The sequence below is a fragment of the Chelonia mydas genome, chromosome 2 (assembly GCF_015237465.2).
Source record: "Chelonia mydas isolate rCheMyd1 chromosome 2, rCheMyd1.pri.v2, whole genome shotgun sequence".
NCBI classification, from domain to species: Eukaryota; Metazoa; Chordata; order Testudines; family Cheloniidae; genus Chelonia; species Chelonia mydas.
Window position 1 is genome coordinate 76,239,790 of NC_057850.1, and position 23,210 is coordinate 76,262,999.

Sequence of the window (23,210 nt, forward strand, 5' to 3'; positions counted from 1 at the left end):
CTAGGGCAGTGGTTCCCTGTTCACTGCTCTGGGCCAATGGGAGCTGCTGGAAGCGGCGCGGGCCGAGGGACATACTGGCCGCCACTTCCAACAGCTCCCATTGTCCTGGAGCAGCGAACCGCGGCCAGTGGGAGCCGCGATCGGCAGAACCTGCGGATGCAGCAGGTAAACAGACTGGCCCGGCCCAGCAGGGGCTTTCCCTGCGCAAGCGGCGGAACAAGTTTGGGAACCACTGGCTACGGGGTTTAAACGCTGTTGAGGCTACTGCTTGTTAACTGGTATATGGATGGTTTAGTGCTCAAGTTTTGGCTTTCACCAGTTTGAAAAAAGTTAAAAAAAAAAAAAAGCACTCTGAGTCAGTTTCACTTTGCCTGTTTTCACCATAGCCAAGAAGCATTTATATATTTTTTGGCCAGAAGGACAGCTTTGTGCTTAGTAAGAAAACACTTCTCTGTAACAAATTGAGGTTGGAGCTGAAGGTCAAAGGATAAACTCTACTTGCTGTGATCTGTTTTCACAGGTTGAATCTTATCCAACCTCATCATAGGAGAGAATCTGGAAAAAGAGAGAGCAAGAGCTAATGGACATCCCTCTCTGGAGACATAGGCACAAAAAACCCACAGGAAAACATCTCAGCAGATCAGTGAAACCAAATAATTGAACTTCTTTACTTTTTACCCCACCCTCCTTTTTTTGTGGCTTGGAAACAAACATACAAAAATGATAGGTGAATCTCAGAAAGTTTGATAAGTAAACTCAGTTTGGAGAAATAGATTAGATCCATCTTCTTAGCAAAAGCTTTTCTGAATTTGCCCAAGATCTTTCAACCTGCAAATCTGCTAAGAACAGGTTTTCTCAGGAGATTTCCAGCTTTCACATAGGCCAAAAGCAAGATAACAAAAGTCTCCTTCATAACGTTGCCCTGTGTTTATATCCAGTCCTGCAGGACATGCAAAGACATAATGTACAGAATTTGGTGGCTTTGTGTCACAGAGGTCATGCAAATATTTGCTTTGGTTTCAGGGTAAGTAGGTTTGCACCTTCTGAGTTAGTTGCAAGTTTTTCCTTTGAGAAAATGTTAGTGGGAACTCTGAACCAAAAGCCCTTTGTGCAGCTCTGCTTTGCACTTCCTGCTTTTGGGCCAGGTCTTGAAGGAGGAATACAGCATTCACAGGAGTAAAGCTTTCTTTGTATTTCACCCATCGTTCCTGAGATCTGCCCATGTTGGAGAAATGGGTTGGATAAGTCAAATCAACTAAAAAACTCAAAGCAAAACTTGAAAAAAAAATTTCTTCTAGTTCCATGGTGAAATGACAAGAACCCTATGTTTCTTTATGCAGCTAGAAAATGTCCACACTGGAGCTGGAAAGTATAATCTCTGATTAGAATAGATATACTTGTGCTAACTTGATGAGCACTGGCATGCTAAAAACAGAAGGGTGGCCACAGCAGCCCGAGCAATAGGAGGGGCTAGGGTGTTGGATGCAATAAAAAATTGTCTCTTAAGTTCTTAACTCAGGTCAGCAAACCAGTGTTAATTAACATGGATTAAAATAGCAGTGAAAACACAGCAGCTCAGCTTCTAACTTGGAGTAGTAGCTCAAGTTAAAGCCCAAAGAGGAGGCTGGGTTTGAACTTGGCACTACTGCAATACAAATAGATAAAGAAATAATAGTAAGATAATGTATCCAATAATTTTGCTTACGTCTGTTTGCAAATTATCTGGGTACAGGTTATGAATTCTACAACTGTGTTTGCTATTTGCAGTTGTTCAATAAATAGCTTGTGTCAATTCATTTTAGCTTATGGTTTGTTCACAGGGCTATCACGGAGACTATTCATTATTCATGCTATATGATTTGTCATCTAAATTACTTCTCATTCTGTTCCCCGAACAGACGAAATATAAAGAGCTTTATAAACAGAATGAGCCCTCTTTTCTGTTATCAGATTAATTGTGAACATTTGTAATTGTTCAGATCTATCATTCATATGAAAAGCAGCTTTTCAAAATGCTGGTGAATTGCACTGCTGGTGCCAGCACATTCATTTTCACTAGAATTAATGACACTTTCTTTTCTTGGAAATACTTGAAAATAATTTTTACTAACTTATATATTTTTAAACAAGCGAATAAAATATTGCAAATAATATGACATGGGACGGGAATGGGGTTGTTCACAACAATATTTGCAACTACTTTTAGCCATGCTTGTATAACTGATACCAACAGAAAACTTCAGAATGGTTCACTCGAAACCAGATCTAGTTCATTCACAGGGCAAACAGGGACTGGATAATTCAACAGATATATGATGGCCCTGACTGTGCAATCTGATCTGCATGGGTAGACCCTTTCACGTGTGCATAGTCTCACTGAAATCAGTGGGCTTCTGGCATGTGCAGCTTTTGTGGGTCTGGGGCACCAGGTTGGTTCTGGGATTCAACATATCAATTTTATCTAACTCTAGCATTGAAGTGTGTGAAGGTTTTGCGGCGGGGTGGAAATTGCAAGTTTGGGTCAAGTTGTACGGATTGCTCAGCTTCTTATTCTGTTCAGAATTACACACATATTTCTCCTTGTTTGGAGAATACAGACGGGGAGCGAGCTGTTGCTAATGTAAAAAAGAAGGTACTTCTTTTCTAAGCATGAAAGATGGTCTGGAAATGAAAGATAGGAAGATAGGGCAGAGAAGATCATCAAAACTCCTGCACTTAGGACGGAAGAACCCCATGCACCGCTACAGACCGAGCGGCTCGGCAGCAGTTCTGCAGAAAAGGACCTAGGGGTTACAGTGGACAAGAAGCTGGATATGAGTCAACAGTGTGCCCTTGTTGCCAAGAAGGCCAATGGCATTTTGGGATGTATACGTAGGGGCATCGCCAGCAGATCGAGTGACGTGATCGTTCTCCTCTATTTGACACTGGTGAGTGTCCAGTTTTGGGCCCCACACTACAAGAAGGATGTGGAAAAATTGGAAAGAGTACAGCGGAGGGCAACAAAAATGATTAGGGAACTGGAACACATGAGTTATGAGGAGAGGCTGAGGGAACTGGGGATGTTTAGTCTGCAGAAGAGAAGAATGAGGGGGGATTTGATAGCTGCTTTCAACTACCTGAAAGGGGGTTCCAAAGAGGATGGTTCTAGACTGTTCTCAGTGGTAGCTGATGAGAGAACTAGGAGTAATGGTCTCAAGTTGCAGTGCGGGAGGTTTAGGTTGGATATTAAGAAAAACTTTTTCACTAGGAGGGTGGTGAAACACTGGAATGCGTTACCTAGGGAGGTGGTGGAATCTCCTTCCTTAGATATTTTTCAGGCCAGACTTGACAAAGCCCTGGGTGGGATGATTTAGTTGGGGATTGGTCCTCCTTTGAGCAGGGGGTTGGACTAGATGACCTCCTGAGGTCCATTCCAACCCTGATATTCTATGATTCTATGAACTCCTTTAAAGGGGAGGGAAATTCAAGGGGGGGGGGGAGGGGGAAGCCCAACATAACACCCAAACTTCCAAATTACAAGTTTCCTTTCAGTCTTGTCTAACCAGAGAACTGCTCAGCTCACAAAACAGCAGGAAGTAATCAAATAGTCACTGGTCCTGGGAACAGCAATGCCCCTGAACCAATGAGAAGAGGTTGCACAGCTGTAGCATCTGCCTCAGATTTGCATTTTACAAAGGTATTTACAGCAGCGGCAGCATCTGGGGCCTCCAGCTTAACTGCATGACTCAGTAGGGATAGAATTTAAAAAAGAAAAAAAAAAGGAAATATAAAGCAAGGCATTTGGTTGGGGTCCTGTAGCTGCCTGGCATTTAAATACCATCAAAAGCATCCAAAGCCAATTGCTTTTTGTGGGTTTTTAAAAAATAAAAAATAAACATACAAAATCAATTCTTTTCTGAAATAACAGAACAAGACAATGAACCACCATGGGAGAGAATGCAATCAATCCCTCCTTGCAAGGTGTTTTATTGGAATCACCTTGGGTGCAGGAGAAGGACAAGTGACCACAATTTTATACCTCGTTCTTTATTTAGTTTTATAAAGAACGGCTTGGACTGAGCTCAAAGTGGGCTGATAAAGCATCCCAAAGTTTTACTGCATTGATGGAGCCCGTGCCAAGCATTTCAAAAGTGCTGCTCATACCTCTGTTTGGGGCTGCTGTGTAAGTGCAGTGATGGTTGGCGCTCGGCCCACTCTGCCTGGACTCAGGGAAGTAAGTAGAATGCCAGGAGCAAGGGGGAGTTCAGAGAGAGAAAGAGAGAGGTTACCTTGTTCAGCGTCAGCCATCAGGAAGGAGAAAAAAGAAAAAAGGCAGAGCCTTCCAGTAGCTGGAGGGTGAGAATAGAACATCCCTTTCCCCCACTCCCAGCAATCACAGAGAGAGTGGGTTTTTGCTGGGAATAGGGACAAGCAATATTGATTGGGTGAGGATCACCTTTTCTCCCCTATGTCAATCCTGGGTGGTAGGAAGGCAAGAAATGTGCAAATATCTGTCTTCATTATGGGCTACAGACTCAAGTTGCCATGCTTCTCCAGCTCTGACAATGGCTGCCGTATTGCGATTCCATCTCAGAAAGGCATTAAAAAGTACTACTAGGTTTGGCACTTTCTCCTCTCTTTTCTTCCTCTTGTTTCCATTTAAGTATCTCTTGTAGATGCTCATTCATACTCTGTAATGTGTGTTAACAAGTATTTGCAAACACCGAGTAGTGGGAAGAGAGAAGAAGGGAAGAAGGATAGATTGAAATGTGGGGAAAAGGAGATAAGGCACTTGATTTTTCATTGCACGCAGTCATGGTTCCCTGATTCTCAGCCACCTGTACCTGTTGTAATCTGAAGCAGAGGTGGCTTTATTTATGCAGCTAGTGTAAGTAATATACACCAATAGGGAATTGAGCAGTCCACCAAACCCCCCTCACTGCCCCTTCCCTGACACACACCTTGCCTCTTATGCTGGGCAGTAGAGTTCTAGCATAGAGGGCAAAATATCAGAGCCACCACCTGCTTTGCAGTGGTGGAGATTCCCCCTACGTAGCGGGAAAATTCTAGTAGAAAGATCCAACTATTTTAAGGTCACCTTGTGCTGCAGAAGAGGAGGACTATAGAATCTGGCCCAAGACCTTCCACGTTTTTAAAAACACCCTAGCTGCCCCTGCATCAGATAGCCCCTTTCAAGCTGTTCCTGTAGTTATTTTTAAACATTAAGACAGATTTTGCCCAGCATTGCAAAGGTGCAGCAGGAAGCTGGAGGGAAAAAGTTCAAGGAGCCTTTCCCTGCCCTTATGTCCCTGTGCAGGAGCTGAACACAACTGCAGTCCTTGCTCTGAGGACTCACAAGGACTAGGTGAATCTAGCACCAAAAGCAGCACGAGCCAGAGTAGTCTCCATATAGGGTGATGGAGGGGATTGTGGCTCCACCACTCTGTGGATAGGCCAGCAGAGCTGGCCTCCTATATTGGAAATCATGCTACACTCTCTAAAACAGTGGCTACACTCTACAAAGTTCCATCAGGCACAATGTCTGCCAGACAGTGCCCCTGCAGGAACACGAGATTTCCACGTTGCTCTCAAAGCAGGCATGCGTCTTCAAGTCACAACAGAGCCCTTGCGTGGGAATTTTTACTGTTCTTAACTTTTAAAAATATTTTGCTTGCCTGAATAATGGAACAATCCAAAAAGGTTGGTTAAAAAATGATCTGGCAGGTATACAAACCCAACATTGCTAAACCTATTGTACAAAAATCTGTCACAGAATTCTCATAACATTGCTATAGAATGTAGATATTGACCCTCTCAAGTGCACCTGTGTTACAGAGGCCCTGATATGGATGATGCCACAGGAATATCCAGGCATTTTGCTTCTTTGAACTTTTTTTTCCTCCAGGAACTATGAGGATAACCCCTAATGTAAGTAGTTTAAGAGTTACAAACGAACTCTAAGAAATGTCAAATGCCCTAAAGGAATGTTGATTGAAATCTCATATTGTGGTCAGGAAACTAACTACAAAAGAATAGTGTGATTTTTTTTTAACAAATGGTTAAAGAAATTACAATACATTTGCATTCCTTTCTGGTTAATATAAATCAAAATGGGAAAAAGTGCAACAGAGGCCAGTGTGGTCAAGTAACAATGCAAAGGTTAGTGTATGAGTAATAAGCAGGAGGCTTTTAAAACTGATCCAGAACAACAAAACAGAAGCAAATTAAAAAGATAATTAGAGGAAAAAAGAAACTCTGAAAGTTAAATTGATGAGGCTATTTCAGCCTTGGCCAATCCGATAAATTTGCATTGAATAGAAGGTCACTGTAATTGGTTATGAAAATTTTATTTTCTCCAATTCTCTTTCATTTGATATTGTAAAAAGAATAGCAGACTAAGTCCCTTTACAGAAATATAGGTCTCGTCTGCTAAACCTTTGCTCTAGCTCAGGTGATAAAACTCTACACTTAGGTTCAATCTAATGACTGACTGAAGAAGTCATGCTGTCAGGTGGGGCCAGTTAGACCAGCTAGGATATAAAGAAGGGAGAGGAGCGAGTGTCTCTTTTGTTCCAGAAAAAAATGACAAGCTAGGAGAGAGGAGGGAAACCATTATTAACAGACAAGCCTAAGCTGAGATTTTGTTTTATAATTCCTAATAAAGCCCAGGCCCAGGAAGGAGATGAGTTTGACAGTAACTCAGGTTCTCTGTGCTTTGTTGAGAGAAAGGTAGGGAATCTACCAACTAACAGAGTGCTAGAGAGATACTAGTAATCTTCCAGGTTAAGAAAATAAAGTGAGCCTGCAAGGGTTCAGTTACTTGTGAGGCTCCCCGTCCATCTTTCAGTCGCCAGCTGGTTCACTTTTTCTTCCTTGCAACCTCCCAGAAATTCCTAGGCTGACTGCTATCCTCTGTGCTCTGCTGATAGGCCTATTCACTCTCTGTGCTTTATGCAATGCTGTAGTCGATGGTAGCACACTTCCCCCCTGCCCCAGCTCCCTCTTTTCCACAAATCTCTCTCCATTTCTTTTCCAAGCTGTGACCCTTTATGCAGTTTCTCTAATATCCCCTTTTTTGAAGAATGCATTGCTGAATTTAGAGTTCTGATACCCCTTTTCTGGGGATCTGGCAGCCAGTGCATCCATATTTTACATACTCTAGTGTTAAGAGCTGATATGAAGAACTGCACAACACGAAGTTAGTTGTGCTGGTCCTACAAAACCCAGAAACTATGCCAAGTATTTCTGAGCACTTTCTACTGGCACCTTATCTGTTAACTAACTATACATATATAGACACAGTTTCTCACAACATCTCTCTTCCTATAATAGAAACTGAGTAATTTCAATTAACTATACCCTCTTTGAAATTACTATGCAACTTTACTGCTCTTCCATTTCATGTAGCGTTATCCAAAATCTCATCCTTCTCATCCATAGGAAATGTCTGTGGTGCTAGATATTTTAACGTCAATTTTACCAGTTCCTAAGGGTTGATAATAAGGCAGCCAGAGTTCACCTATCTAGATTTCAGGGCGTGCTTTAATACCTTTGACATAGCAATATTTGGCTTGCTGCTGTTTGTTTTCCTTATCTATGAACTAATTATTTATGTGTCTACATAGATATAAAGTGATCTTGTAACATCCACAACTGTGCGCTTTAAAGTTCATTGAGCATTGCCAAGCGTGCATATTAATTGAATACAGAATGGGCGAGAGCTCAGACAAGAGACTGAAAAAATGTTCTGAATCTCATTAGAGGATACCGAAAGTATGGTGTTTGTAGAAGGAATTATCTATAGATCAGCTGGAGAGGGTTGTTATAGGTTGGAAGGACAGACTGGATTCTTTGAGCTCAGTGGGCAAAGAGGGATGGCTTTGTAGCAATATTGGTAGTTGAGGAGACTGAAGAAGAAGATCAAAGACACTTGATCTGAGATTTATCCAAACCTTAAAAAAATCTCTGGTTTAAGAAAGGCCAAAGGTACTGGATGAATTGTATGTTCTGAACTAGTTTACCCATTTTTAATTGTTGGTGTCACCAGAAACCTTTATTATGTACAAACAAGGAAACTGTTCCTTTATTAAATAAATATAATGAATTAGGTCTCTTTTATAATGCTATATTGAGTTTTAGTTTTGTTATCTTACACTATGGGGTAACCAGGGTGAATCCAGACTTTTAGAATATTTTGAGAAAATGGATAACAAAACCCAAATTTATTCTCAAAATAGAAGATTCTGAGATTACCTGAAAAAGAGTAGTCAGAGTTATAAGGGTGCTACATGAACAAAGGTGGAACAAAATATTCACAATGGCAAAGAATTCAAACATTAGAGCCCACAATTTAAATGCAGAAAAGTATAGCGCACACGGAGTTCAGAAGAGAAGAATTTCACTCAGAGCAGTTGCCAAGTAAGGCCATCAAAGCAAACAGCACAAATGAGTTTCAGAGATAGCTAGGCGTGTTTGAGCAGAGAGGGAATCAAAGGATACAGTTACTAAGTAGGAAAATGGGAGTGAGAAAAACTTTAAGAGAATAGGCTTAGTGGGTCAGCGTCCTTTCCCACTATAGCAGTGCCTTGTATCCTTATTTTCTAATTTTTTTATTTAAAAAGGAGGCTTGAAAAATAGTTGGAGAAAAGAACACAAAGACTGTAACTAAAATGTACTGCAAATATTTGATTTTGTGTGCTCTGTGTTTTGGTTTGGGGTTTTCACATTAACTAGAGAAGCTCTGGATGATGTTACAGCCATTTTATCAAAGACAAAAAGAAAAGGAGTACTTGTGGCACCTTAGAGACTAACGAATTTATTTGCGCATAAGCTTTCGTCAGCTACAGCTCACTTCATCGGATGCATTCAGTGGAAATTTTCCACTGAATGCATCCGATGAAGTGAGCTGTAGCTGACGAAAGTTTATGCTCAAATAAATTTGTTAGTCTCTAAGGTACCACAAGTACTCCTTTTCTTTTTGCAAATACAGACTAACATGGCTGCTACTCTGAAACCTAAATTTATCAAAGACAGGGGCTTAAAGAACAGACTAAGAGAAAGAGAGATTCTTTACTGGCGCAAGCATCTCTTGCATATGATCCAAGAAAGTTTTGCAGAAAAAAACAGGTTTGAGGGAAGAAAACTGCATAAAAACGAAAAAGGAAAACAAAAGCTATAGTATAAAAGAATTAATCAAGACAATACAAACCACAGACTGAAGTATCTGTCTGAAAGCAGTTTTGTACAATCCTGCTATCTACCTGGATAAAAACTAAGCACAGGTTGCAATGTTAGATACATTACATCAATATATAATTTTTAATATGCAGCCCAATGGAAACTAATTTGCATGTTATAATTACCTTTCCAACTGTCTTTTCAGAGGTAAAAACACAGCCATTAACAAAACTTTAATGTATCAGTTTCTTTACTAAATACATTTATTTTATGATATTGCTTAATCTTTTTGAGAAAGTGGCAAGGAATTCTTCATTAAACACACAGAACTGGAAATGTTTCAGGTTTTTAAATATTAGCGTTAAAGAACATTTTGTAGCAAAAACCAATTTAATGATTAGCTTTCAAAAATGAAGTACAGGTTTGTTTAATAGTTTCTGACTTCATGCTTTCTTATATTGTTTAAATTAGTATAAATAATAATGCTTAGCACTTATCTGCAAAGTGCTTTGCAAACAATTTATTAATTAAACTTCTGAACACCTTGGTGTGAGATAGCTCAGTAAGTTGTTGCTGTTATTAGAATTGCCAGTTTTCAGATGGAAAAATGGAGGTGAGGAAGTTGTGACTTTCTCAAGATCACAAGAGGAGTCATTACTACAGATGGGATTAGATCCTGGTCCCCAATTCTGTATTCAAACCACTTGATGATTTATAATTTGTGACCTCACAAACTCTAGAGATATGGGACAAAGCTATAAGAGAAGGCACGAAAGAGTGTTAGCACTGCAGGATACGGAAGTGATTTGAGTTTAACATCTGCACCACAACTAGCCTTTTCTATATCTCAAATTCATGATTCAGTATTTACAATAAAAATAATACTTATGTAAATAACAGAGTGATCTGTGCAACACCACTTTATTTCTTAGAAGAAGCAGTAAATTTGATTCTAACATGACATATAGCTGTGCTAATGAGAGATGTGTGCCTTTGTCACTTTCAGTTTGGATTACTGTAATAAACTCTACATGGGGATACCCTTGAAGACTTCAGAAACTTCAGCTGATGCAAAGTACAGACCCCAATTGCTGAGCGGTTTTTCACATATGGAACATATTTAGTCAGTTCTCTGCTGTCTTCAAATTCATTTCTAGATGGAATTTAGGACAATGGTTTGGTTTTGTAAAGCCCTCTGTTTTAGAGATGCCTCTCTTACTCGTGCTACAACCAGTCAGTTGAGATCATCTGGAATGCTCAAGCTGACAGTCCCTAGATTTCTTTGGCTGGGGACAGAGCAATCTCTATGAAGGACCCCAACCATGAAGTTCTCTTTCACTCTTGGTCCAACAGCACCTAAGCTTGTGGACCATCAGCATATGTTGCTAGGTCTATCTAGGTTTTTTAAAAGACATGACTTGGAGGCAACTTGAGGACTGGGACATTTTATTATTGTTAGCTGCTCTGCATTGAATTGATGTCGATGGAGACAGTCTGTGTTATTTGTATGGTTTGTACATACTACACCTCTGCAGAGAAAGGTAACTCCGTTTTGTGGAGGATGTTGATATTTTGAATTCATTCTGATTTAGAGTGAGCTGACAGGAAACCAGACAGGTTTCCAATGAAAACCTGCCTGCTTTCTGTAAGACCTTTGTCTAAATCAAATAATCTCCGTGGAACATTCTGATTTCAACAACTCTGCATTCTCTGATGGAAAAACATTGTAACGGAGAATTTCCAACCAGATCTAGTGCATACACTTAGATTACAGCATGGGTGTATTTTATAGGTTGAGAAAAGTAAACTATGCAATAGCCGTTGATCTGAGATCAGAAACATGGCTTATGATCTGCATAGTGAAGGACAAGGATAAGACGAGAGCATGCATTTATTTTCATTTATGATCTGGGGACCTGAAACTGAGCCTTTAAATGTTCTCTGAAAGATGAGTCCTGTGCTGCCTAAACCCCGCAATGCTTTCTGATCTTGTGTAAATATAGTTTGTTTAGAAAAATCTTGAAGTGCATATGTTGGTATTAAAAAGTACAGTGTAGTCCTTGCTCTTGCATCTCAACTACAGAGAAGCACTGAGCGCAACCAAAGAGGTAGCTTTAATGCAAAGTACATATATTTTTATCAGTGACTAGATTCTTTTTCATAGATTCCTTTTTCAAAATAAGCTTTTTAGTTTAAATCCAAAATGCAAATGTACCTGAATATATTAGCATTGGTTTACTTTGCATTCTGTGTGAGGAACTCACATTGCTAGTTTTCAGTGATATTTTTCACACTGAGGTGGGCTTGTCTGTATGTTGAAACATAGGGACTCTTTGTGTCATCTTGCTAGAATACAATATTCCTCTTTCCAGTGTCATGTCCCAATGATGTAATGTAAGGAAATGTTTTGACATAAGTTGCTAACGGCAATGCTTAGAGATATGCAAACACATCTGTTCTTCTAAGTGGTGTTATGGGGTCCTATGTTGTTGTGCCTTTGGCCTAATATGGGCTAGTGAAGCCATATTTGGTTCCTAAAACTGATGGGAGAAATAACATTAAGAAAATGTATTGTCAGTTCACACTGTAAATTTTATATATATCTATCTATCTCCAGAATAAAGGTCCTCTCTCACTTCATTGCTCTTCCCAGCTCATATTATTTTCTGCTGTTGATAAGGCTCTAAAAGTATTTTGAATCCCTGTGGGTGTGATTTTATTTGACAATGCATTCAAAGCGCAGACAAGCTGATTCAATTAAACAAAGATCTGAAGTTGTCAGTATAGGACAAAGTTGAATAGCCGCTTTTTATATAGTTAATTGTACATCTAAAGCACACAAAAAACCAGCCTGCAATAGAAGAGCATTCTTTTGCCTAATACAACTGCTTTGCTGACAAGTTCTTTCTTCATGGTTTTGTGAGATTCAGAATAGTCAATAAAAAGTAGAGACAGGAAAAATATACTTAACTCATCTACATGCCTGTTGGTACCACCAAGCACCCTATAGTGAATAATTGTGTTATTTGATCCACCTGGATGAGTGGCACCCGCTGAAATCGCCTGTAAACTCACAGCTTGAGGTTGCACTAAATATTTTGTCATGAGTATTCGTGCCACAACCATAATATAAAGCTAGGAAGAAAACAGATAAAATCCTGGGAAAGATAGGAAGGAAGACAAAAAGCCATGAGAGGAAAACATGGCTTCCTAAGCCTGCTGTGAATGAGCATACACTCTCTCGTTCTCCCCTCCATGACTCGGTCAACTGGTATATGCAATATTCTGAAAAATGATCAGCCTCACAAAGATAATGCAGCTCATATTGCATAATTAGCCAATCAGGAGCTAGATTTTCCTCCGGGAAATTCAGGAAACTAGGAATTGCTCTATTGGATCAGAACCAAGGTCCAGCTCAGCCAGTTTCCTATCTCTGACAATGGTCAATACTAGATGTTTCAGAGGAAAGTGTAAGAACCCTACTGTAGGCAGATGTGGAATAATCTGCCCCTCCCCCCACATAGATGTCATCATAATCAAGGATAGAGAATGACTTACACCCTGAAGCATGTGCATTAATATCCCTTCCAAAATGTAGGTTTTCATTATGATAATACTGGATATTCTTGTCATCCATATAAATGTCAAATCTCTTTTTTAATCTAACTCTTTGCTAAATTCTTGGCCTCAACGGCATCATGTAGCAATGAGTTCCACAGCCTAACAACGTGATCTAAAAAAGTATTTCCTTTTATTGGTTTTGAATTTGCCACCTTTTTACTTTCACTGAACAGCCCTATGTTCTTGTGTTCTGAGACACGGAGAGCAGAATCTCTTGATCTGTTTTCTCTAGAACATTTATTATTTTATATGCTGTTTATTCCCCCTTTTATTCCTCTCCTAAGGTAAGCAATCCCATTTTTTTCAATCTCAGTTTATATGAAAACTTTCCCCATAAATTAAATTCTGTCACTGCAAAAAAATGAAGAGTTCTAGCACTATTACTGCATTTAGTCATTTCCACTATTTTCAGATCAACTTTTTCCTCCAAGAAAGAAGCGGGAAGGTGCACAGGAACAGTTCCCCTTATAATTCTACAAGCTGTAATTGATATACACTGAGCTCGATCCTTAGGTGGCATAAATGGACATTCTCCATTGAAATCAGTTTATGCCCGCTGAGGATCTGGCCCTCCCAGAATGATTACATGTCAGATTAAATGGAGCTCAGCTAGAGAAGAGCAGTGTTTTTTGTTTTGTTTTGTTTTTTGTTTTTTAAGAACTGGTCACATCTCACTTCTCAGTTCACATACCTACACATTCTCTAACAATCTTCTTTCACTCACAAAAAAGGCAGTTTGAGTTTATTTGAATAGTCCTGTTTCTTTGTTGTAGGCTCAAGACCCCAAGCTTTCCAGGTGCTTGATAGCACTTCATGTACAAGATTCTGATGAGGATAGAAGACAACCCAATCTCTGTCTTTTCAACCTTGAGTTTGATAACATAACTAGCCAAAGCTGCCACTGAACTCCAAGGACAAAGGTGGGTGAGGTGATATCTATTATTGAACCAATGATGAGAGAGACTGAACTCCAAGGGAAGTTTTGCATAGGAACTAAGTGTGGGAGGGTTTAGTATCATGGGCTTTTGTCATTTTAGAAAATGCACATTTTGTGGCACCTAGTATTCAGCATTCCCTTGAGCTGGTTGGAAACTAATTTGCAGAAAGCAGGAGTTTCCTATGGAAACTAGGACAGAGTTTAGTTAATCTTTTAATGGGTTGAACAAAAGGTCTAAATATCAGATACCAGGCAGGAGCTCATTTGAGGACCACTGCTAGCACACATAAGGCCTTTTGGTAAGCAAGTTAAAGAAGTGGAGAAAACATAAGGTACATATGAAGCCAAACACCATTCTGGACTATTCTTTTTACATGAAGGCAAGCTACTCTCTTAGTTGTTACCATCACTCCTGTGGCAGGTTTACTGTCATATGAAATGTAACCATTCACAACATAGTACTGTGTGTTTCCTGAAAACCCTAATTTTGAAATGGGCCAGTAGAGAGCTTGAAGAAAACTCCAACATTGCTTATACTGCATATCAATATTTCTAACCTCAGGATATCCACAATGCTCAGGAAAGGACAACCTTTCAGAATTGTCCTCCAACTATCCTGGAGGAAAATAGTGGAGCAACAGCAGGAGAGTGCCAAACATCAATTAGGTGGTTCATCTTGAACAGAGGCCCTGAGGTAAGCTATGGTGATGGGTGTATAGCTGGTTGGAAATCCCTGCCTTGGTGTCAAAAATTAAAAATGACACCAAATATTAATTTTGAACACTTTTGACCAGCTTTAGTTGCATGTGAGATGGCTTCCACCCCTGAATCAAGTGGGCTGATGTGAAATGGGGATGATGATGTGTCAGAGGTACCCCTAACTAATCCTAGGGGCACTAGCTATGTGGAATGTCACAGTACAGGAGCTGTGCACTATTGCTCTAAAGATTCCTGAGGCTTTGAGATTGTTCTTAATAAATTTCCTCAAGTCCAAGAACAGCATGTGATACTTATTCCACAAGAAATTGTACACCAGCCAATATGCAATATATTCCTAACAGGAAAAGGTCTTATCCTTGGAATTCTTGTCAGAAGCATGTAAAACTAGTAATCATATTTGTTTTAAGCCCCAGTGGAGCCATGTAGTGTGTGGAGGGGAATGGAGATACCATTAAGCTGCCAGAGATGATGACACACATGGACCTGGAACATGTGCACGGGCAGTTCTCTCAATGCCAGCCTTTGACATTTTTGTCTTATTACATTTCAGAGTAACAGCCGTGTTAGTCTGTATTCGCAAAAAGAAAAGGAGTACTTGTGGCACCTTACAAGTACTCCTTTTCTTTTTGTCTTATTACATTGTATATAATAAACATGGGGCTGGGACACCAGTCTGTAGCACCATCCATTGAGAGGTGATGCTCAAATCAGCGGTGCAGAGAATGGGACAGCTCAGAGGACTCAGTGCATGCCATTCAAGTGTATCTTGGTGGGAAGCTAAGGACAGCAGATGCTCCAGAATAACTGGATGTACAGTAGTGCTGGAGACACGTTCCAGTTACAGGGGTGAGGTGATTTTAGCACAATACATAGCATGGTTTGTGATTGGGTCATAGTATACAGAGGTGATGGGGGGAAGCTAAGGTCCGAATGGATGTTGATGACTTTAGTGATTGAAGCAAATCTACCTTTGTTTTTCTTTAACAGCTGCTATGATTGAGTTTTATGTATTTATTTATTTCTGTTGTCTTATTTCTTGTCTGCATTATTCTGATGCTGCTGAACCCTTGTTCTCTTTATACTCATGATGTACCAATTTACATTCTAATTGACATGTTTATTTCCATTGGGTGTCTGGTATTCACGCCTGTTTTCTGCTCATTTGCATTGCTTGTCCTTGGATTTCTCATGCATTGCACCTTTTTAGTAGATTTCTGATGCTGTGGTTATTATGGGGCTTTTAAATAAATAAGTTCCACAGTCCACAACAGATATCAATGTCAGGATATTTTCCCATGATATTCAGCCTAAATGTTCCTTTGCGCTCTTTTACCTCTTTCTTTCTACTTATGTCTTTTGGAGAGTAGGAAAAAAGTTCTTCCCCTTGCTTAGTATTTACACCCTTCAAATTCTTGTAGAAGGTTATTGTATCCCCCTTAGTTGTCATTTGGCTGAGCTATTTAGTTCTTGTAATATTTTCTCATAAGTCAGCCTCTCCAGTTCTTTAATCATTTTTATTGCTCGTCTCTCAGTTCTCTCTGAACTGTGTGCGGTATTCTAGGTGCAGCCTAACTTGCAGTAAAAGAGGGACTTTCACGTCCCTGATCCGTTATATCATGCAGGTTGATTACATTGGCTGTTTTTGTCATGGTATCACATTGTAACTTCATATCTAGTTTTCTGAAATGTTATCAGCCCCAAGCTATATTTTGGCATTACATCTTTCCAAATGTTTCCCTCCCGTTGCATATTTGTGTTCAGAATTATTTTTCCCCTGAAGTATTAGTTTGCACTTTTCAGGTTGAATCTCATACCTCTGTCCCCTTTGTATTGTTTCTCAGGTCTCACTAATACTTGCAACACCTCCTGATTTAGTATAATCTGTGAATTTTAGTTAAAGTGCTGTTTACCCCTTTTTTCAATTCAGTCTTAAAAAATAAAGATATTAAGCTGAATCTTGTCAAGAAGTAAATGTAATTTAATGCTAATGTATAAGAGTAAACCTGGAAAATGACTAAATAGAGGGAATGTCTTTTAGCTGGGAAAAGTGAAGCAAGATTTTTGCTAGGAAAGAGATTTGGGAATTTCTGCAGAAAGGTTAGAAAAGCCTTCTACAGCTACAGGCACAGCTGTCAAGAAAACTAACAGGATTCTGGGATAAATTACAGGAGATACAGACATTGTAAATCAGAGGTGGTATAACAGTGACATACCATGTCTTCTGCTTTATCTCACAGCTATGTGAGTAGAAGTAATAAGCAGCATCAGTGTGAAATGTCTAGTTTTAGATTCTCCATCGTTTCATTGGAGGCATTTGTTTCTTGAATACTGCTGTAGGTTACAGAATGGCACAAAGTATGATGCAGAATTACTTGTCAGTTCAGAAAATAATGTGCATATCTGCAATGGTACTATTGCTAAGTGATGTTGGTTAGATACCCTCTTTAGTATAGTAGCTAGTATGCATCTCAACCTCAACATGGCAAAAGAAGAGCTTCTCATTTCTCTCCTTTTGTTCCTGATCATTCCACTGTTGTCCCTGTCACCCAAACATACAAGCTTGATGTCCTAGTAGACCCCTGTATCTCCTCAACCCTACATCTCCAAGCTGCTACAAAACCATTTCAGCTTCATTTTTAGATTTGTTCTTTAAGAAAATTCTATCATAACATGGTCTCATTATTGTACCACCAGTGTCAACAGCAGTATAAATACTGAGTTCAGCAGGATTAGAATCAGAGTAATGTTTCCGTAATATCATGACAGAGCAAATCCAAAGGCAAGTTGTGCTGGGGAAAACTGGAGCTGTGCTTACGCTATCAGGTACCCTAGTATCCCTCACAAAGTCCCACTGACACTAAAATCTGTCACCTTGTTTTTTTTATATATCATTGATAGACATTTTGGACCAGATCCTCAGCTGGTGTAAATTGCCACAACAATATTGTCTTCAATGAAGTATCTGGCCTACTACCTCCAAGAAAGAGTTACATTGTAGAATGGCCAGACAATGTTGGCCAACAAGCATTTCATGACACTATGATGTAATCCCTGGCATTCACATCTGTATGTAGTTTACATCCAAGATTAGCAATATCTGAGACACACGCATCCACTGGCTCAAAAACAGGCTGAGCAGGCAAAATACCTCTAAATCCAGAAACTTTCAATGGCCACTATGTGATTCTGATTTCTTTGAAGTCCAGAGCTACCACAAAGTTCATGAAATCAGTCAAGTCAATTTTAAAAGAAATATTCTTGGGTGGCTGGTAGGGGGAGAAAAAATAACACTACCATAGTTCCCTCCACATACTCTGTAGCACTGAAACAAATACTTTTTTTTATAAAATGAAAGCCATTCTAAAGAATTCCCTTGAGGAGATAACAGCCACACAAGGCAGCTATTACTTGTACTCACAATTGCATCAATCTTTGATCTTTATTGTTATAGTATTATTCCTGTTCTCGTGCTATAAAAATGTTCCTTGTGGAGTTTCCTTAAATAATAAATGTGTCTACCCTAAAACTGTTTGGAAAGGAAGACAGTTGCAGATCACTGCTGTAAATAAAAGCTAAGGAGCCCCTTTATTTAATTTAATACATAAATGGTTGTGAGATTGCTATCTTGACAGAGTACTGAAAATAAGTTTTCCCATTTTTTTCTAGAGCAATGCTTATCACGCAAAAGGTATTTTTATGCCATTTCGTGCTCCTATTAATTTTTTTATCATGAAAATTAGGCACTGCATTAGAATTTTAATCCATAAATATATAACGTGACATATCAAAGCATTCTGTACTTTTCAAACTTTTCATTCAACTGTATTTTATGTGTTGGTATATTAGCCATTATACTATCTTCAGCTTACTGGGTGCTATAAATTGGGATAAATTAGAAAGCACAGGGTTCCTCCTCCAATTTGAATATATAAAGCTCTGGATACAAATATTCACAAGGTTTACAAATACTAGAAATATTACTACAGCAGAAATAGTGATTCATATTGATGACTACTCTGAATACAGTAGACAAAAACAGTTTAAATTGTACTGGTGCTTTCTTGAGAAGATGCTAAATTCAGAACAAGACTTTGTTTTCTATTCATAGCACTGACTAGTAAGAAGAAAAAACAGTCAAATTGATACTAGAAACATAAAACACATAGCGAATATTTCCTTAAATGTGTTGCTAATATCAATTTACTACAGATTATTTAAAGAGAGAGGATTTTTGAAAGTATTTTGCAATTCACAAATTATTCTGTTAGTTTAAATTCTCTAATTCACTCAAATTGGGCAACTAAACTAGACTGGTGATTTGTTTCCAGTCCATTTCACATTCTTATTCCCATGTACAATACTCTTCGTCTCTAGTATTGCATCGGAATGTTTGAATCCAGAAAAAAATACAGATCTTTGAATTTAAAAAGAAATTATGGAAGCATTTAAATCCATATGTGGTTTAATGCACCCATTTGTGTTATTTAACATTTGTATAGCAGTAGTGCTTAAAGGCCAACTAGGTTGGTGCCCTGTTTTGCGAGGTGCTATACAAATACATGATAAATTACAGCCCTTCCTCCAAGGAGTTTACAGTCTAACAGACCAGGGCCATAATAGGAGGATGAGACAAATAAACAAGGAAAGGGAGAGGGGTGGAAGAGATGGGATAACAGAAATAATGGGATGTGTGTAACTCTAGTTGGTGGGGAGCAGTAATCCCAGCTTGCCTCCTGCCAGGCCATTGTCACTTGCTGTTTTCTGAATGAAATACAGCAGAGGTGAGTTTGGAGGAATTTTGAAGGAGGATAAATTGGTGGCTTTATGGATTTTGACTGGGAGATTTTTCCCATTCATAAGGGGTGACGTGACTCCATCTTCTCCATCACCACCTCTTCCTCCTTTCCATTCCCAGTTGAAGTGGTTGGGCATAGAGGGGAGAACCCACAGTGCATCTTTCATAATCTCTACCCTCCTAGTGCTCCTTTCAGAATGGTGCAGATTTATATGCTCACTTTATTGAGAGCATGCAGTCAGTGGAAATTGCTGCATGAGATCCTATGAAGCAACGGGCAGGCTCTGGAACAATATTTTAAGAATGACCTACAGAGGTGAGAAGGGGGAGAGGGAATCTTTGCCTACCCATTCCCTTTCTTCACAACACCTGTTCATGGGATCATCTTCCACTCACATGACTCCTATTCTTCATCTTCCTAGAGGAGTGCTGAAATGGAACTGTAAGGGAGACCATACTTAAAACTGCAATTCCTTTAAAATTCTTCCATGACTTTTTTTCAGAGTAACAGCTGTGTTAGTCTGTATTTGCAAAAAGAAAAGGAGTACTTGTGGCACCTTAGAGACTAACCAATTTATTTGAGCATAAGCTTTCGTGAGCTTCAGCTCACTTCATCGGATGCATACTGTGGAAAATACAGAAGATGTTTTTATACACACAAACCATGAAAAAATGGGTGATTATCACTACAAAAGGTTTTGATAAGCTATTACCAACAGGAGAGTGGGTTTGTTGGGGGAGATGTTGCGGGGGGGGGGGAGAAAACCTGGATTTGTGCGGGAAATGGCCCACCTTGATTATCATACACATTGTAAGGAGAGTGATCACTTTAGATAAGCTATTACCAGCAGGAGAGTGGGGTGAGGGGAGAGAAAACCTTTTGTAGTGATAATCACCCATTTTTTCATGGTTTGTGTGTATAAAAACATCTTCTGTATTTTCCACAGTATGCATCCGATGAAGTGAGCTGTTGCTCACGAAAGCTTATGCTCAAATAAATTGGTTAGTCTCTAAGGTGCCACATGTACTCCTTTTCTTTTTCCATGACTTTAATTCACCTGGGAAAGTATCGGTTTCCAGTGTTATGTTACCATGAGGTAAAACTGAACATATTGTCATGTATGTTCCCCAACTTCATCCCCATCCGTCCATTTTCCATATATGGGCAAGGGGTTGTCTCAGGACCACAATGCCTGCATTTAGCATGATGCTGTTGCTACAGTAGGAAATTATTCATTCTAAGAATTAAAGTAGTGTCTGTCTGCATCCACAGAGAAAATTTCAGGCTTGATAAGTCTCTAGAGTAAACCAGTGTAAGATTCTAAATGCTTTAATAAAAAGAAGTGCAAACTCCAGAGGGCTGCCATAGAGTTGAAAGGCAACATTGTAATAGTCTGCCTACATTATTTAAAATATAGGTGGGGCGTGTCCTTTGTCTCTTCCCAGAACTTACTCACACTCTCACTGCACTAAAGTGAATAGATCCCTTTCCTCAAGCTAGAGTCTGTTATTAGTTTTTGCTCTTAAGTCTCTGTTTTAGCAGTTCACTTTGATCTGTGTAGCTCAGACTCATTATCCAGTCATTAAAGTAAATAAACCTGAATTCCTCCCATATTCAGAGCACAAAACTGCAGGATGTTGCTGTAATATTTAGCATAATCGCACTGAATTATTGCTGTAATATTTCAGTAATGTGCTACCGAGCTGTCAAGGTCAGGACAACCTGCATAAGTGAGATGTAAAAAGAGAAACACATTAGATCTGAAAATTTTGACTGTAAATGCTGTAAAAAATCATTTTATTAAAGGAACAAAACAGCATTAAAATGTAGAGATGTGAGATCCTGGAAAAACTTAACTGGGATGCAGGAAGAAAATATAATGCTTCTTCCAGCTTTGCACTATTGGTTTTATGAATGTTGCTATAAAGCATATATGATAAAACTATGAAACTGGACACTCTTGCTTGACAGATTTTGGATAGAGTATGACAGAATATTTTAAATATAGTTCAGTATGTTTAGCCCATATTTTTTAGTCACTGGCCTCATATTTTTTCAGAGTATAAATGAAGGGCTGAATTTTGCACCTACAGTTAAGGAGCTTAGATTTGTGGGTACAATCAAGAACTTAGACATCTCAGCAACCTAAATAGCTGGTACAAAATTGAACCTGTAATTATTTGGGTCTGCAAAAATGGGAGTCCAGTTAAAGCCAGGAAAATCTGGCCCTTTTAAATGCATTGCATGGTATATAAATCATAAAAATGTCCCAACCATTTATCCCTCCATAACCTTCAAATTGTTTGCTTGTCTGAAACTATGAGTAAAAATACTCAAATATGTTAATACTAAATACCAGTTAAAGTGTATACAACAGTTAGTTACATCCGATAGCAAAATCGTTTTGGAACCAGGACAGTCATCTGGTCTCTTTTGTTAATTTGCTGCACTCTTCTCTTGTTTGTTGTCTATACTTTGCTGCACAAAGTGTCAGAAAATCCTCATTGTTAATATATTCCCTAAGAAGTCTGTGCAATTGTTTATGTTTAGGTGTTTGTTTTAGAACTGGATCAACCTTCCCTTGTGAGTAAACCTCTTTGAAAGGTTGCAGGCTTAATACCGTTTATTTAGGAGGTTTGCTTTTCCATGTCCACAACCTTCCCCTGGAACAGGAATGGACAGTAGTGCTAAGCAGACATGGAGAATAAAGCCTCAAACATTATGAGAAGCTGTAATATGGGACAGATTTTATCTATCTTTGAGAGACACCTGAGAGGTCTGTTCTTTTACACTTCGGCAACACTTGTATAGCTTGTCATACTAATAAAGTATTATTGAATTCAATTGACATCATGGATCTTGAAAGGGAGAGTGAGAATAAAAGCTTCAGTGCTTACATAGCTTCACACCTAGTAGATGGGAAATGCAGCAGTTTCAGGCAGGAGGAATCAACACAATTTGCAGAAAAAAGATAGACAATCTTCATATTCAGAACAAGTTCATTATGTTACTCTGAACACATGGTTTTTGGTGTATTAGGGCAAGCCTATTGTCATCAGAGACAAAAGGAGACAGAGCAAACATTCAGTCTTTTTCCCCCCTAAAGCATTTGACAGAAAGCAGGAGAAATGTTGTCTATACCTGTACAGTAAAGTAAAATAAGTAGCACAAGATAAATTGGTTTGATTAAGAACCAGATTTTCAAACAGGACCTGAACTTCTCCCATACATATGTGAACACCGGACAGCTAATTGCACTACAAAACCTATGTTTGGATGGGAAACCCAGCTTAATATGTAGGTAAATTCATACTGCAAGTACTGGGGTGAATGAGAAATTAGCCTGCTTTTGCAAAAATGAGTTTGAGGGCACAATTCAAGCCCAGTTGTGAAATAATATAGGGTAATAATTTAATATTTCTTATTCTAACTTTTTCCATAGCTTGGATTTTTATTTTTTTCTCTTTTCTCTCTGATTCACAGTATATGCTTTTTTTCAGTCTCCAGCGATTTGAAAAGCTGGCACTCCTTTGATAAAAATAGCAAGCTGCTTCTTCAGATGGGTTTTCTTTTTTTTCATTTAATACATTTTACAAGATACTAATACAATAGATTAATGCAAAAGCAAAAGTTGTAATCTTTTCTATTCAGGTAGAGTCACTTATGCACTGAAATAAAGAACAAAGTCCAATCCAGCTAATGTTTGAGTGGAAATTTCATAGATTATTATACTGAAAAACCCATAAAAACTGTATTACATTTATTTGCAGGTAGCCATTAAAAATGTCAACATTACACATTTTATTCAAATGATACATTTCAACATACCTAAACTTTAAAATATTCAAGATTATGTTCCAGTGAAACACTAAGAGCTTGATTCTCTACTAGCTTGTGTTGAATACAACAGAAGGTAAGCTTGGGGGAATTACCCGGGCACAGAAATTCTCATTTGAGAAACTGAACAGAATTTTGCAATA

The 23,210-nt window shown here is 38.9% G+C and overlaps 1 long non-coding RNA gene across 2 annotated transcripts in view; it reads left to right on the top strand.

Annotated features, from left to right (window-relative positions):
• The first annotated feature begins 6,578 nt into the window (after positions 1-6,578).
• Positions 6,579-23,210, top strand: part of LOC122464247 — a 31,119-nt gene continuing 14,487 nt past the window's right edge. Inside the window, exons 1-3 of one of the 2 annotated variants that reach the window (XR_006288191.1) lie at positions 6,579-6,708; positions 13,551-13,697; positions 14,277-14,408. This is a non-coding gene — a long non-coding RNA (uncharacterized LOC122464247). Of the gene's footprint in view, positions 6,709-13,125; positions 13,698-14,276; positions 14,409-23,210 lie in introns of those variants that run through there. The other variant, XR_006288190.1, reaches the window with a different exon arrangement.